The 16,534-nt window shown below is 36.4% G+C and overlaps 1 protein-coding gene across 1 annotated transcript in view; it reads left to right on the plus strand.

Moving 5' to 3' along the window:
• LOC148949126 (uncharacterized) overlaps positions 1-16,534 on the plus strand; it is a 93,632-nt gene continuing 77,098 nt past the window's right edge. Inside the window, exon 1 of the mRNA XM_089093180.1 lies at positions 1-77. The gene's annotated coding sequence lies outside the window, so the exon portion shown is untranslated. The remainder of the gene's footprint in view (positions 78-16,534) is intronic.

Genomic DNA, 16,534 nt, shown 5'->3' on the forward strand with positions numbered 1-16,534 from the left:
GAAAAACATCTGTTACTCTATCAGTCTAAGGATATATTGGTACTTCTCACATCTGAATTCCGAAATATTTTATGATGGTAAGTGTAGTTACAAGAAGAAGAATTTACAACACAGTTTTACAAATAATATTTCATACACCATTATTCCCAATCTAGATACACCCCTTCCCCGATGTTGACATTTTTACAGAACACTGTTTATAGAGATGAGAATAACAAATATTTTGGTTTCATTATTATATGCATTTTATTTTAGTAGTAGAGTGGGATGATTAAATTTTTGAAAGTTTTCACTTTTCAATTAATTTAAAGTCTTACTAGTGGTTCTAATATTTGAGTTTTACATATTTTTATGATGGCAAATTTGGTTATTAGCAGAAGAACCTAAAAAAAAAATGAAAGAGTGATATTCTATGCATCTTCCTTCCCTTTGTAAGTACACCCCTTCTCCCATTCCTAAGTCCTTTAAAACACTGTTTGTAGAACTGAAATTCAAAATGGGTTTGATATCATTGCTATTTGCATTTTATTTAGAAATATATGAGTAGAACGATTAGAATTTCGAGGATTTTTAATTGCCCAAGTCTAATGATATTTTTGCACTTCTGCCGTCTAAGGTCATGGTAATTCAAAAAGCAATTTTATTTATAAAATTGCAATTTTATTCATAAAAAGCAATTTTATTAATAAAATATTTATAAAATATTCTTATAAATTTTATTTATAAAAAGCAATTTTATTTATAAAATATTTGTAAAATATGTCTAAAAGCAATAGCAGACAGCAGAAATGTTGGTTTTTACGCCCTTCCTTCCTACTTTGATCCTACTTCCTACTACTACTACTACTACTTTCTTCCTACTTCCAACCTAGAGCATTCTGAACTTTTTGATAATTAAATTTTGTGGCGTAGATCAGTTCAGTCAGGTGATTTTGGAGACTCAAAATCACTTTATATAAATATAATATTATTTCACAAAATCACTAATAAAAAATCCCTGTATATAATTATATTATTTATATGCAGTGCTCAAAATAGAGAATGTGTGATTTTCGTTTTTTCTAAAGTCAAGTGACAATGCCTCACTACAGAGATTACATACAGGCAATAGGCTCGACCAACTAACAAAATATATAATGTGAAAAAAGGTGATAATTTTTAGTGTGTTTTTTAGTAGATTTAATTACTAATTACTAGTAATAAATATTTTAACTACTGATAAAAAATAATCTTAATTACTAATGAAAAAAATTTTCTATTTTTTAGTAATTTTTTTTCGTTTAATAAATACACCCTGTTTTGTTTCTTCGCCCGGGAAGGTGACACTTGACCAAATGTCGTAAATCAAGTTACCCATCAAAACAAGGTATTACCCATTAAGTATTACCCATCAAAATCCATTTTTAAGTATTACCCATTAAAACAAGGACAGTCACAGCCCTACGACGGAATGTGAAAATAAGAAAAAAAACGGAAATACAAGCAAAATAGAAGAAGACACCGACAACAGTAGGCTACAACAATATACAATATACAACAATATACAATATACAACATATACAACATACACAACATGCAACAATATACAACAATATATAGCATACACAACATACAACAATATACAACAACAATATACCCATAATTCTTCAGAACCCTAAGGATGGAACGAATCTGCAATTTCATTTTAAAAAGCTCTTACACATTTATCAATGACAACAATAGTACCTATTATTTTATAACTTCTACACAGAAACGTATCCCGGATCCAACGAGGTTAGCACAGCAATTATTGCGCAATCTTAGGGAAAATCCTGCAGATTTGTAGATTTTTATGACCAGAGAAGAAACACAACACATGAGAGAGGTCAAGTAGATGGGGATTGACAGAGGCAGTAAATTACTATTCGGTGAACCCTATTCAGCTAGGCTGTCGTAGTGGCAAGAGATGCAAAAGCTTTGCCAATCATTTTAGTAGCATGCTTAATGTTGAGCTTAACTGGATCATTAATATTTCTACCTAGGTATATAAGACATTTTTGTATGTTTATCAGGTTAGATTTTTTGTTGAATGGACTGACAGAGTCATTCTGCAATGTGTTACTCACTTTCACCCAAATGGTTTATATCTTATAAGGCCACTTGTTCGACTCTATGCAGTAGACTTTACGCCACGTGTAGAAAAGCCACAGTTATACCACACCTTCTTGTGCCGTGCATGATACAATTTTGTCACAACTCGCATCTTTATTTATCCAACCGTCAGTGTCGATGAAATGTCCTCTTCCCTTCTAAGGGAAAGGTCAAAAATGAGTGTACAACGTCAAAAAAAGCTGTTTTCCCTTGCTTTTCCTAGATGCTTCTTCTTTGTGCGATTAAAACAAAACTTTAGATCTTTCCATTTTTTTTTTTTTTTGTCACTGAAAAATGGTAGCGCTGAGGGGAAAGAACGTTTCATAACAAAGTGAGCACAGGGGGATAAATTTCAGGAGATATACATTAAAAGGTATAAACGTTTAAGGGAATAAAGATGAGGAACTGATATTGAGCAAAGTTTAAGGACAAAATCTCTAAAAAATAACCGATAAATAAGTCCTTTCAGTTGCCAACTTTATTAAGTGAAATAAAGCGATATCTCACCTTCGACCTTTTTTTTTGTTAGCAATATCTATATTTACTTTTTCATTGAACAAAAAATTGTCATTAAATAATCCCTTCAGACTTGTTTATTAACGTCTCATGTCTCTGACTAGTGCTCTTAAGTCACCCACTAAAAAAAAAACTTTCGCGTCTTAGTACTATATCAGTTAGTAGAAGTGTCGCACAATTAAGACACACAACATATAATATCTGTCACAATAAAGGCTATATCCGGAGAGGGGGGTGGGGGTAGAGGATTTGACCCCCCCCCCTGAAATGTTTGTCCTACTTGTAAAACGTATAAAAAATGAATATAAACTAATTTTGGATGTGTTTATTAAAGTGTTTATTTGTAACCCCCCACCCACCCAAAAAAAAAACCTTTTGTGCCCCCCTCCCAAAAAAAATGATAATACTGGACATGGCCCAGGTCACAATATTAAGTCCTTTTGTATTTCATCTAGTTATCGTTTTACTTATTGTGCACGTGCAAATTGTTCTTGTTTAGTCACTTTTGAATGTTAGAAGATAAACAGTTTTGCAAAACTCAGTTCACTGCAAACTTTATGACAGCTGGAAATCCCATATTACTTTACTTCCGCTTTTTGCAAGACCAATACTCCACACTAAATTTTGAGTTTACTCAAAGGAAACCAATCATTTACAGATGTGAAATTAATTTTGCCTTTCCAACCTAAAATCATATTTGGAATCAAAACTGACATAATAAAATCACTTCTTTTCACCCCTCTCCTCCCACTCGGGCCTTGACAGCTCTTCTTCTCCATGCTTAGTCACCCCATCATGGTTGTCCCTTTAGTGGTAACCTAGTCAAGAGCGAGCCCAGCCTATAGTAACCGAAAGTCTAAGAACCCTGAATAAAAATGTCTTGTAAGCTTATCATGTCGTTGAATGGTGATCTTTCGAGATTGAAATAAAAAGTGAACCATTGGAATCATCATTAGTCAAAAACCGTCATCTGAAGGTTCTCAACCCCTCCCCCCCCCCCCGATTTTAATAACCCATGAAAATCATATTTTAGTTTGTGTAGCACCAAAATGTCTTTTTGTTTAAAGACTCAATTGGAAGCCGATACTTATACTTATGTGCTTTTTAAATTAGAATTTAGAACCGCTCATATTATCTTCAAATATATTATATTATATCTTAAAAAACAAAATAAGTCTCCAATCTTCTCTGCATATCCACTCTCTGCAACATATTTAGGAATCCATTGCAGGGAAGGGAGTTAATTACGGAAAAGTGCAAAAGAGCACGAATTTAGAGAAAATAATAGGAAATCTTTGGTAAAATCCCACAGTCCTCATATTTGAGCGTGCCCAAGTACCCTCTTTCATCCCAGGTGTACATACGCAATCTAAATGTAAAAAAAACAAACAAATAATATAATAAAAGTATATAGGACCAAATAGAAATAAAAACAGACATGACTATAGCATGTAATAGATTAATTTGCCTGCTCTTCAACCACTTAGCCACTTAATCTTTGGTAAAATCCTTTGGTAAATAATCTTTTGGTAAAATTTAGTAAAATCTTTGGTAAATAATCTTTGGTAAAATCCCACAGTCCTCATATTTGAGCGTGCCCAAGTACCCTCTTTCATCCCAGGTGTACATACGCAATCTAAATGTAAAACAAACAAATAATATAATAAAAGCATATAGGACCAAATAGAAATAAAAACAGACATGACTATAGCATGTAATAGATTAATTTGCCTGATTAATACAACGAGAAAACGTTCAGAAAAACTTTGCGTTATAGTAAAAAAAAAGATAAGATTGGCATTGCCAATTTATATTTCTAAAAGCTTCATTCAGCCGTCGATTAAATAAGTTGTATTTTATATTCGTTTTTAAATATTATCAACGGCTTTCGGTAAAACTATTTTCTGGAATATATATATAAAACATAGGGATAAGACTGGCATTGCCAATTTATATTTCTAAAAACTTCATTCAGCCGTCGATTCTTTAAACTTTAAAATAGAGTGGATACAACGAGAAAACTTTCAGAAAAACTTAGCGTTATAGTAAAAAAAAAAGATAAGATTGGCATTGCCAATTTATATTTCTAAAAGCTTCATTCAGCCGTCGATTAAATAAGTTGTATTTTATATTCGTTTTTAAATATTATCAACGGCTTTCGGTAAAACTATTTTCTGGAATATATATATAAAACATAGGGATAAGACTGGCATTGCCAATTTATATTTCTAAAAGCTTCATTCAAGTAGAGATGCCCCTATTGATCGTGTCACCCACCCGTGCTGCCACCTACAATTTTTTTTTACGTAATTTATGTCTGTTTGTTGTCAGTGAGAATGAAAAAACAGGGATTTTCTCAATTAAAAAAACATGAACTTTCTCACTTTTATGGATCTTTTCTTTGACGATTATGGGTGTTTGTCAATTTTTATGATGTTTTTCATGAATGACAACATTAGTTTATGTATGTTTTATGGTTGTTGTCAGTGAGAATGAAAAAAAAGTAAATTTCTCACATTTATGGATGTCAACAGCAATTTATTTTTGTTTTATGGTTTTTGTCACTGAAAATGGAAAAACACGAACTTTCTCACTTTGATGGATGTTTTCTTGGATGTTTATGTGTGTTGGCCAATTTATTTGATGTTTTTCATGGATGTCAACAGCAATTTATGTCTGTTTTATGGTTTTTGTCAGTGAGAATGAAAAAACATGAACTTTCTCACTTTGATGGATGTCAACAGCAATTTATGTCTGTTTTATGGTTTTTGTCAGTGAGAATGAAAAAACAGGAACTTTCTCATATTTATGGATGTCAACAGCAATTAATGTCTGTTTTATGGGTTTTGTCAGTGAGAATGTACATGGTCGACGTGAATGTTATGAGTTTCCAGGAAACAGTTAGATCCCGTGTTTCCTTTTCAGCCAATCAACGAGTCGGTTACATCTCCCTTCTCAGCCAATCAGAGGGCTGGTTACATATTAGCGGCGGAGGGAATATAAGGAAAGGGTTTTTTGCTAAAGTTTTATTAGTCTGTGAATAGAATTCAAAGGAGTGAGAAGAAGAACAGTTTGACTTTACTCATTTGGATATATATTTGTGTTGATGGCAATGAGTGGAATGTTTACCCTATTAGAAGTTGATAGTGGAGTTGATGATAATAATACAAGAACACCAAACATTGCGGTGAAAATCATGAAAGGATCACGTCTTTGTCTGGAATGGGATGCAGTATATGCAAGATATGTGATATCCTTGAGCAAATTTAAAATGGAGGATCAATTATGTTTTGCAGCTAAAGTTGATATAGCACATGTGAATAGACTTCAATGTGCTTTAAGTGCATTAGTGAAACATATCGAAGACAATAAACAGTATCGCTAATTGTACATGCTCTGTATTATTGATGTTGTTATAATTATTCAATAAAATTGTTTCGAAATCGAAAATGTTTTCTTTCTTTTCTGGTTAGGTTAGGCTATGGGACCAACGAACCAGGGTCAGTCTAGAGTCAGCAGTCGGAGTGAAAGGATTGAAAAATGAATAAATTTGAGAAAGAGAGAATTAGACCAAATCTAGTGTTTATGGAAAAACATTTGATTTTGGATGATGATTTTCTCGAGTTATCTCTTAAACGCAGGATATTCTCTTGTCAGGGAACACTTGACAATATAATGAGAAGTGATTCTCCCCCATTGGACTATTGTATGAAACTTTTAAAATGTGACTCAAGTGCTTATAGTCAATTTATTGATATATTAATTGGAACAAAGCAGAATCATATTGTGGATATACTTTTGAAAACATTGCCAATGGATTCAATGTAGATGGCTCCTCCTTCGAAAGAGGTAAAGTCAAAGAGCTACTCCTCTCTCCCAGGTCCCCTCATTGAATTTATGGAGCGAGGACGATCGGTTTCGTGTTAGCTGTGAGAGAGTTGACTACGGAAACCAAAACTGTTCAATATATGCCCATTTTGCATGTACACTCTTGGCAGTTGGACTCAGTGTGAGAATTGTACAATTATAGATGACTATAGTTAAAAGTGTAAATTATGTAATCCTTGTAAATTACATAGAGGCTATGCAGTAAAAATTAAAGGATGTAATTCATGTCTTGAAGAGGTGTGTGACTCTCACCCTAGAGGGCACCTATGCTCCAATTGTCACTATGATAAATGTGATCAGTGGGAGAATACTTACCCCGCAATGATTGGAAAGAATCCCAAACGTGATTTTAGTTTATTTCTACGAGATTGGTATCGTCGTGGATTTAAATTATTCTGGGAAGAGGAATCTGGTCTACGATTCAACTGTTGGGGTAAAAAGACAATCCGGTTTCTACGTCATCGTTGTGATGACACTACCTACTATGACTATAAACCAAGTGATTTTTATTTGGCAGTTACCGAATTTGATTCACCATTTGAAAACATTGTATGTGATATTGCTTCAAATAGACAGATTGAAACTCGTGAATTTCATTATATAAATGCAAATAGTATCATTGACTATACAAAGAGATATGACAAGAGTGAAGTTACATTGTAATGTAGAAAATGTGACCCTGACTTTGCAGTCAATCAAGATCAATATACAGTGAATCCAAATGATTTACCGGCATTAGTGGTTCACGACAGTTGCCTATACATCGATGAAGAAATCTAAAGTGAAGATTTAAAGACATTGTTGTATATACTTGCATTTTATTAATAAACAAATTCACAAACATTTTTTAAGCACTTTACTCTTAGGGCACTGAAATCAATACTATATAGGTCTGAGAGGATATTTTCCACTAGAAAGTCATTCAGACGTGGATTGTCAACATAAATGTGGAGAAACTGCTTGTAAGTATAGCCGCGACATCGGAACACAAAATATAGTAGTGCATGGAAGCCACAGCTTTTAGTCTTTAGATCCTGAACCCTCTTCCGATTTTGAATAATAGTTTTCCCACTGCTCTCAATATAGTTGCTGATGTGAGGCGTGTAGAATGTATAGGGTAGACCAAGAGGATCAAAAAATTCAATCGTCTTCATTGTTTGAAAGATGCACAGCCAATGACCCGTCAGCACAGTCGACGGAGTGCTATTAACAATAATCAAGGCATTGTTGACACTTTGAATTTTTCCAAGAAAGTCCGAGGGCAGACAATAGGATTTGTACTGGGACTTTTAGGGGTCCATATTAAATACATTGATTATTTGACTGGTGTTCGTGGTGCCAAGTCTAGTAGAATACTGCCTTCGGGAGTGATTTCCCAATAGGTTTCAAATTGATTTAGTGACATTAGTGCAATACTCTCAGCCAATGGGTCGGCAAATGTACACTCTAAACGCACACTTCCCATACGTACTATAATCATATCCTGTGTACCAGACAAATCCAGTACAATGATACCATGTGTTTTAGCAAACATATCTTCTGTTATACCATTTTCAAATAGTTGCGAATCATGATCTAGGGTTTGCATGGTCAACTCGTACAATGTTCTATAGGATTTATCAAAATATAGATTGTAGAGTGGGATGCTGTTTACTTTGCACACAAGAGATGAAAGTCCAAACATCTCGAATTTATGTGGGCATTCAGTCCATGATCCTATTGCACTGGCGCTTTTTACAAATGCCAAAGCAAGTTTTGACGGAATTTCACCATTGATAAAGGATGAATCGGTCAATGTGCGTGAGCCCATTGCAATATGACGTTGATTGGTGATTGTATGAGGAACAAGTAGTTTAATATTATTTCCATTGGCTCTAAGTTTTTCCACTGCCAAAGCAACAGAACTCATGACCTGTTGTTTGCGTACATGAAGTATTGCCGAGGTGAGGGAGAGACTTACATCAGGATTGACAGCAAGTTCTTTTCTCAATATGAAATGGGAGGTTGCAAGCGTTAGTTTTATATCCACTTTAACATTGGGTGGCAGCCATTGGGTTATATTAAATATATCATGATATATTTTTCCAACTAGATGTAATTCACTAGTTGTAGCATTTTTAAGTGCATCTCTACTATCAGTATTTGTAATATATTCATAACCATTGGAGGTGCCTCTCATTTCCTTGTATGACTTTGGTGTCATCAGCATGAATTGCATATAGCTTGTATAATTTGAGAGATTGTTGCTTGTGCTCACCAGCGTGCCATTGATGTAGACACTGATTTGACGAAATAAATTATGTAATATACAATTTTCATAGGATATCCCATCGGCTCGAATTGGCATTGTATTATTGGATTTCCGGACTTTCATTTGCAAATCTATAAATGTTGAAGACATTTCCATAAAGTAGTCTTCATTGGAATAAATTTGAAAGTGGATATTATCAGAGAGGGGTTGTTGTGGATAAAATTGTTCATAGTATCCATGCTTGACACTCACATCAACATTTTCAGCATTGAATAGATTCAATGAGGCAGTGATTGAAGGTTGAGAATCCTTATGCGGTAGGTAGCACATTTTAGGAGAAGAAATCTAGTTTCGATCTAACAATTTTCTTCCTGGGACTTCTGTTTACAGCACGTGTCGGCTTTTTCCTTCTTTTCTTTGACAAGAGGGATGATGTCATTCGTTTCCGACCTGAGTGGAGACTGATGAGTGATGCATTGTTTCTCGAACTTTTTAAGCCTTTACCATTTTGTTTTAGTCGCTCACTAAGGGTTCGTGCACTGGACCTAAGATTTTCCGTAGCACTTTTTTAAAATCCTTGCCAGAGCCCCAATCGTATAGTGTAGAGGATGCAAAATCTGTCGCAGCCGGTACAAGATATTTTCTAGCCAGTGGTAGTGAAGAGCGAAAGAGCTTAGCAAACCAACTGCCCAGACCATAGCCAGACATTGACGAGTGATCTTTGTAATAGTCCATTCCATTGCCCTGTTGTCTTGGGCCAAGAGTATTAACATAGCAGTCAATATCAGGACAAGTGAATACCACTTTTCTATTAGACATCTTGCTTTTGAAGGTAAGATCCATTTGCATTATATGCAGAGGGAAAAAGGCTTTAGTTTGTCGATATTGATTGGCGCAAAGCCTGTGATTTCGATGCAGTGTGTAACTCGGTTCATTTTCTAGATACTCTTTTGCTTTTTTCAATGTGGTGCCGGACACAGCTTTCGAAAGCGTTTTGGGGGAACTTAAACTTCCTGCTTCACCAATATTTTCATAGATACCTTTCAGAACTTCGTACATTTTGAACGTAAACACGTAGTGTAATGTCCACTCCCCTTTTGCACACTGGAGGGTGAATCAATTCGTCTTCGCTTTTGACTAGCAGCCACAGGTGTTGTAAAATCAGTGGTGCAAGTATTTTCAAATATTGAATCTTCTTCTTCTTTTTTAAATGATGTTGGTGTTGGTGTTGTTGGAGGACTATATTCTCTTAGTTTCTTTAGAATCTGCTTATTGCCAATAAGACTTTTGGGAAAGTTTGATACACTTAGAAAGGTGTATAGATTATTTTCAAAGGATAAAAGTCCTTTACGATTCGTCACCATATCACAAATTAAATCAACTAGATTATAACTTTTTCCCTGAATTATAATTCGTTTCCCTCTGCTGTCGACTTGAACTTGATGTTCATCAGCAGTTTCCAACATGAAACATGATAATACTCTTTTACTCTGTTCTCGATAGGACAGTGGCAATAGGTTTCCAATTTTTGATACAATTGAATTCAATTACTTCTCCTTTGATTGCACTGCAGAATCTTGAGATGTTTCATGTTTAGAGGGATCAGTGGCGGCGGTGACGGTGGGTCTCTCACGATAAGGTTTATGTTAGCCAATACGTCGCAATGCATTTTGAAGTATAATAAGTTTTTTTGTCATTGGTAATATTCTCATCATTATTGAATTTGTATAGATTGTCTTCAAAATATTTGACGGGCGAGAGGACGAGTTCAAATGGTGTCAATTTATAGGGTTTAGCCATGCTCTCTCTCTAGAGAAAACTGTTTACAATTCCTCCAATTATTGGCACTAAAAGTGTGAAAAAGCTACCGCCTGCTTGAAGGAACCATGTTCTCTTAAAAATTTTACCCATGTTTTCAAAAGACAAGGCGCGTACAGTGGAGCGATGTTGCTTTGTCTGTTGTCTAACACCTTCTGGCAGTTGAACATTGCCCTCAGTTAAATTTAAACAAAGTTCAGATATTAGATTAATGAAATCATTGTCGACGCCATGTTTGAGTATAGCCTTCCTAAGCAAGGATTTTGAAGTGCTTAAAACAGAAAATAAATGCCGTTGTTCATGTAGTTTCTTCAGTGTCATAATGGCAACTAACAGTCTTTTCTACTGTTCACCGGAAGATATACTGTAATTTCATTGTCGAAAATGTCGGTGACTACACGTAGATCCTCGGGCGTGCTCTGATTAAGATCCAGCAAAATGTAACCGTAGGGCTTGCTAGTCGCCTGAGTGTACGCTGACAACAGAAATTTAGGGGCGCCGGGGTATATCTGTTTATTGAGAGTTTTGAGCGAGCTAGAATCACGAACATCTCGACAGATAATATAGATAGTGCAATTCAATGCAAGGGTTCGCATACATTTGCTCTGATGAAACAGATTGTTTAGAACGAGGGTTATGGAAATGTGTTCATGGTGGGAGCGAACGGTGAACAGTTGTAGCATTTCCTGTGCGAACTGTTCAAATGGATTCAGCCAAATCATCAATAATCAGCCACGAGTTCGGTTCAATACTATTGAAAACATCAAGTCCCCGTATGAATTGTATTGGTATGGTTGTGGCATAATCTTTTATTTTATCATAGGACTCATGCCAAATAATATATCAATAGTATATTTTTTTCTGATTTTCCAAAAACAGTTTATCGCAATCTTGAATTATTTTAGCTGAAAGTTTTGTTTTCCCCGACATTGAGGGATCACACAGAAACGATCTGAAGGGTATTTTAAATTAACAAATGCTGCTAAAAACAGTTGGACTACAACTAGCTGTAAATCATAAATGTCAAATGAATAAGTAGCAATAATTTTTCTATTGATATATCTATTCAAGAACAATAAAACAACAATATTTCATAGCAGAATTTATTTTGACAATATGAAAACAAATATTTGTTCAATGTGAACTGCAACGATAAAAATAACACTTGTTCAACAAGAACAGTTGAAAAAATTTCTTGGTCAACATGAAAACTCTATTTGTTCAACATGAACAATTATAACACTCTATGTACAATATAAATAAAAACACTCTTGTCCATGAAGAGCAACAACTATCGTCTTTAAATTCTTTTCTGTACAACAATTTTGTCAATCAGCAGCACTTAATGTCTTTAAACACTTTTTTCTACAAAAAACACTTTCCTATACAACAACAGAAAACACCTGAAACCTGAACTAGCACAGTTGAACATTATAGAGAATTTAAAGGTGGGACCCCCCCCCGGGTCGCGGGGCCGAAGGCCGGCCGGCAGCGGGCGGGACCCCCCCCCGGGTGGCCGCGGGAAGGCCCCCCCACCCCCACCCCCGGGAGTCGTGATGGAAAAACGATAGTTGTCGTCACTGCTACTGGTTATAGGTTGGGTTAGTTGGGTCAGTGGTGGCGGTTAGTTGGTTAGTTAGGTTAGTTTATCCAGACCAAGTTGATTACGATAGTCTACGCATTCAACTCGGTCTGAAATACGATAATGACCATGAGGCAGGACACTCACACCATTCTCGAGCACATAGACTTTGTCAGATATACATGACATTGCATTTTTTTCCACTCTCACAGTATAATTTCTATACTGTAGAGAGCGAATTGCAAGCACTTGTGCTCTTGGCACTAGGCTACTTTCTACACAGTCTCTGTACACGCTCATGTTGAAATTGCTCTTTACAAAATGTGTAGGCACCCCTTTACATGTCTTCTTTTCATCCCCACTATGTGTTTCAATGCAATAAATTTTGGGACCCGGGAACACCCCCTTGAATATCAAATCACTCCCCGTCTCTGATTTTAACATTAATAGTTGGTTGGGGGCTTGACGCTTCACCAACTCGGGGTAGAGGGATGGATTCCAGTTGGTGAAATCCATCCGCGAGCTGATGTGTTCCCCCTTTTCTAAATCACCCAATAAATCCTCAGTCCCATTTACCTTTAACAGCAGAGAATCTGCATCCCCATAGTAAACTTGAACCTCCCCCTCCAGTGGCCATTGCACCTTGCACACATTGTGAAAAAACGACAACATGAGCTTTTTTGAAATTTCTAGTACTGAACTACCGCCTGCTATATTCTTGTTCAGTACAACATTTCGTTCTTTCCTTTGTAGAAGAACCATGCTAGCCTTTTTGCGCGTGACTGATGTAAAATTGGGGACGGTACTAATACTTGCAAACTTTCGAGGTTCAGTCACAACGTCACAGTGAGATTTGTTACGTACGATTTCACACATTTTGCCAAACGCTGAATTCAGAATGAGCTTGTACAATTCCTTCTCTACCTCGGAGTTTGCCCTAGAGCGTTTATCGACAAAAGTATCGATAAACGTTTTCAAATAAGGTTTCTGATTGAACTGCAGGACCCTATGTATTTTGGTGATCTTGAAACCATTGTTCACCATCCAGTGCAAAAGCACATGGTGAACAACGATATTTTCCTTAGGGTTCAAATCAGCAATCAGTTTCTGTTTAGAGGGGGTCCAGTGCATCCCCATATCCTCAACCAATGATCGATTGTAGGGGCTCAGCGAGTCCCTGGTCACTGGTCGATTGATACAGGGAAAAACAAAATCTTTGACTGAGTCGTGAAGCACCAGCGGAATGTGACCGTCAATTTCAAAGAACCATCCTTGTGGCCCGTTGTCCTCGACGGTGCTAATGTCGGGGAACTCACAAGGATTCTCAAGCCATTGATAGTTCCCACACGGCAAAGAGTAGTGGGACATTTCCGAGGGGTATAACGAGTTCATGTCCAAGAACACTGCATTTGACTTTACACCGGTGCTTTGTCCGCTCAGATCAGTTGACAAGACGCGGTCCCCGTGAAAAACATACCCTCCCCTCATTGGACGCTCTTCAAAAAGGTGTTTATCTAAATCTTTGATTAGGTCTATTTCCTCCCAACTAAGTTTTAAAATTAAATCCATCACTGAATGGGATGAAGAAAAATAATATCCAATATCTTACCTGAACACTGAATAGATTTGGTCTGTATTCTTACAGACTATATCCAACAGAGTTTAAACGTCACTGGTCAAGTAGAGTCTACAAGAATCCCACTTATTTTTAAAAGTCCCTATAGCCCACATCGCCTTGGCAGATTCTTACTCCTCGGCTTTGAATTCACTGTTGGTCATTGACTTGTTAAAGGCTTCAATCGGAGGTAGTTTCTCCCCGCTTAAGTGAGTACCCAAACACTAATAATCATATGGATATATATCTGTGCTGGTTAATAATTCATACATTTCACTGTCTGGAAAGTGCTGTTTAAGAAAGGGAAAGCTATCAAAATTGTCACTTTTCTGCACTTGAATCAATTGACTCAATTCCTTGGGAAAAAAACTAAAAGAATCTAAAAACCTGATTTTATTCCAGCACGTATGTCCATTATCTACTACCTGCCATTTCAGTTCGAGAAGCAACAACTTCTCGGCCGATTTGGGAGTAATGCTATAGGTAAATGAATTATTTACCCATGGACTGTCTACTCCCCCTCCCTCCCTATGCATACGTGCCAGTGCCGGTAAAATAAATTTTAAGTCATAATTAGAGTTGTGAATAAAAACAGGAATAAAAAACTGTTGGCTAACATTTAAATTACACGATTGATGCGCTACCCCCCTAAAATTACTACCCCCAGATGATATTTCCTGCCACAAGTGATCATTGTCTCTGACTTTCCCCCTCCCCCCTCTTTTCCCTTTAGTCCCCTTATCCTCCTCTACAAACTCCCCCGTAAAAACCCAACATATTTTTTGATTTTTAATCGCGAGACGATCCTCTGCAGACAACATCATTGGATAATGGGTATTTCTCAAACGAGAACTAGCGCCATTAGCAGTGCCAATTAGTTTAGTTAGTGCCTTGATGATACACTCGTTCTCGTCCAATTTCTCGACTATTTCTAACAACTGCATGGTGTTAGAACTGTCTCTTTGCACATGTGCATAGGACACTGCAATGGCCTGGTGTTCTTTGATACGGTTTGGATATTGGGGATCGTTCACCTCCACCAGCTTAGCTTTACGGTCCAATAATACTTTGTTGCATTGGAGAAGGGTGTTTTGGAAATTTTTAAAGCGTAGAATGGCCCTATCCCCTGAAACCGTTTCCACTGTCTGGTAGCCATGCCGGCTACAATGCTTCATATGATCCCGTAGTTTTAATTCAGTCCAAAATCTAGAGGCATGTTGGACAGTAGAAACGGGCACTCTGTTTCTTACCACCCCCCAGAACTCTACTAATGTCAGTGATAGGGTTAAAATGGCCAATTGAATTTGGTTGACTAGGTGGTGTGTATAACAACCAAACCTAATGTTTAACCAAAGCAGCTGACGGGTCCCTTACAGGGAAGACCACCCCCTTCTTTTTAGAACGAGCCCCATCTTCAAATTCAGTTTCATACTGAACCACAGTAACGCCGATATTTAAATGGACATTAGCCCTTTCAAAAATGTCAATGGATTTTATCGTTACTGGGTATTTTCCTTCTAAACAAGAGAAATCTACAATTGGGAAATTGGACCAGTCCTTCCCATGTACAGCCCAATGATCTAAATTCGTCTTTGTAGCGTCACGTGCTAGAGGCTCGACTGCTGATACGAGGAAAGCATACCTGACACATTTTTGATCTGTTTCAAAATAAATCTGCTAGACACCTTTACAACCTTCTAGATCTGGATTATAATTTAAAATAGTAACCCTCTCAGACCTAGCCCCCCCTCTTAAAATAAAATCTTTCTTAAATTTACAAATATTAACGCTTAAATTTTCAATAGATAAAACTACAGACCGACTCCCATTTTCGCTAGAGTTCTCAAGATTTTATATAATTTACCCTACAAACTCCGAAAAAACACATTAAACATTTGTTAGATCTGTATAAATTACGCTCATCTAAGACTTTACTATATGATAGTAGACTTCACCTCTCCCCTCATTTAAATAAAAAACCTTTAAAGCAATAGAAACCTTAATTGAATCCCTACCTCCCCATAACTGAATTTGGTTCTCTAGTAGTGCACGAATTTTATCTACATATGCATGCACAATTTCTACAGGATCAAACACAAAATTTCTCCCCATAAGTGCATTAAAGGGATCCCCAAGCGTTGCAGTCAAAACAAATATATTATTTAAAATTGTATTGGACAATTGAAAGTCCGGAAAAGTTGTACCCCCTCCCCCAAGTTGTTCAACAATATTTGGGCTATGCTCCACTTCGCTTGTTTGAAGTGGAAGTAGGTGATCAGTGGGAGGAGAGTTCCCTGTTAATGCGTTTGTGAAATCCTCTAAAATTTGTAGGGTATTTGGACTCAAGTCCGCCTCAGGAACATTACCCTGCTCAACTGTGCTAGGTTCTACATTGAAATTATTATTTAAAAAATCATCAATATTAGAAGGTAATTCAATAGAGTTAATGATACCATGCCAGTCGTTGATAGCTGATGGTCTATTGTCGTGAAACTCCATTGTCCCTTCAATGAGTTCTTCCTCTCCTTCACTCGATGGTGAGTAAGGGACCAATGCACCAACCAATAAATGAAAAAATAGCTTATTTTCAAAGTGTTCAAATCATCCCTATTTTTAAAATTTGGATTATTATTGCTTAAAACACGCTTAATTGCATTTGGTTAATTCAACTGAAAGTTCCAACTTAATATATTTACAATCTAAAACACCACTCTTTATAGAAGGCGTAAGTTTT

This window comes from Artemia sp. Qi Xiang Cuo, chromosome 8, assembly GCF_049724085.1.
Source record: "Artemia sp. Qi Xiang Cuo chromosome 8, ASM4972408v1, whole genome shotgun sequence".
Taxonomy (NCBI): Eukaryota; Metazoa; Arthropoda; class Branchiopoda; order Anostraca; family Artemiidae; genus Artemia; species Artemia sp. Qi Xiang Cuo.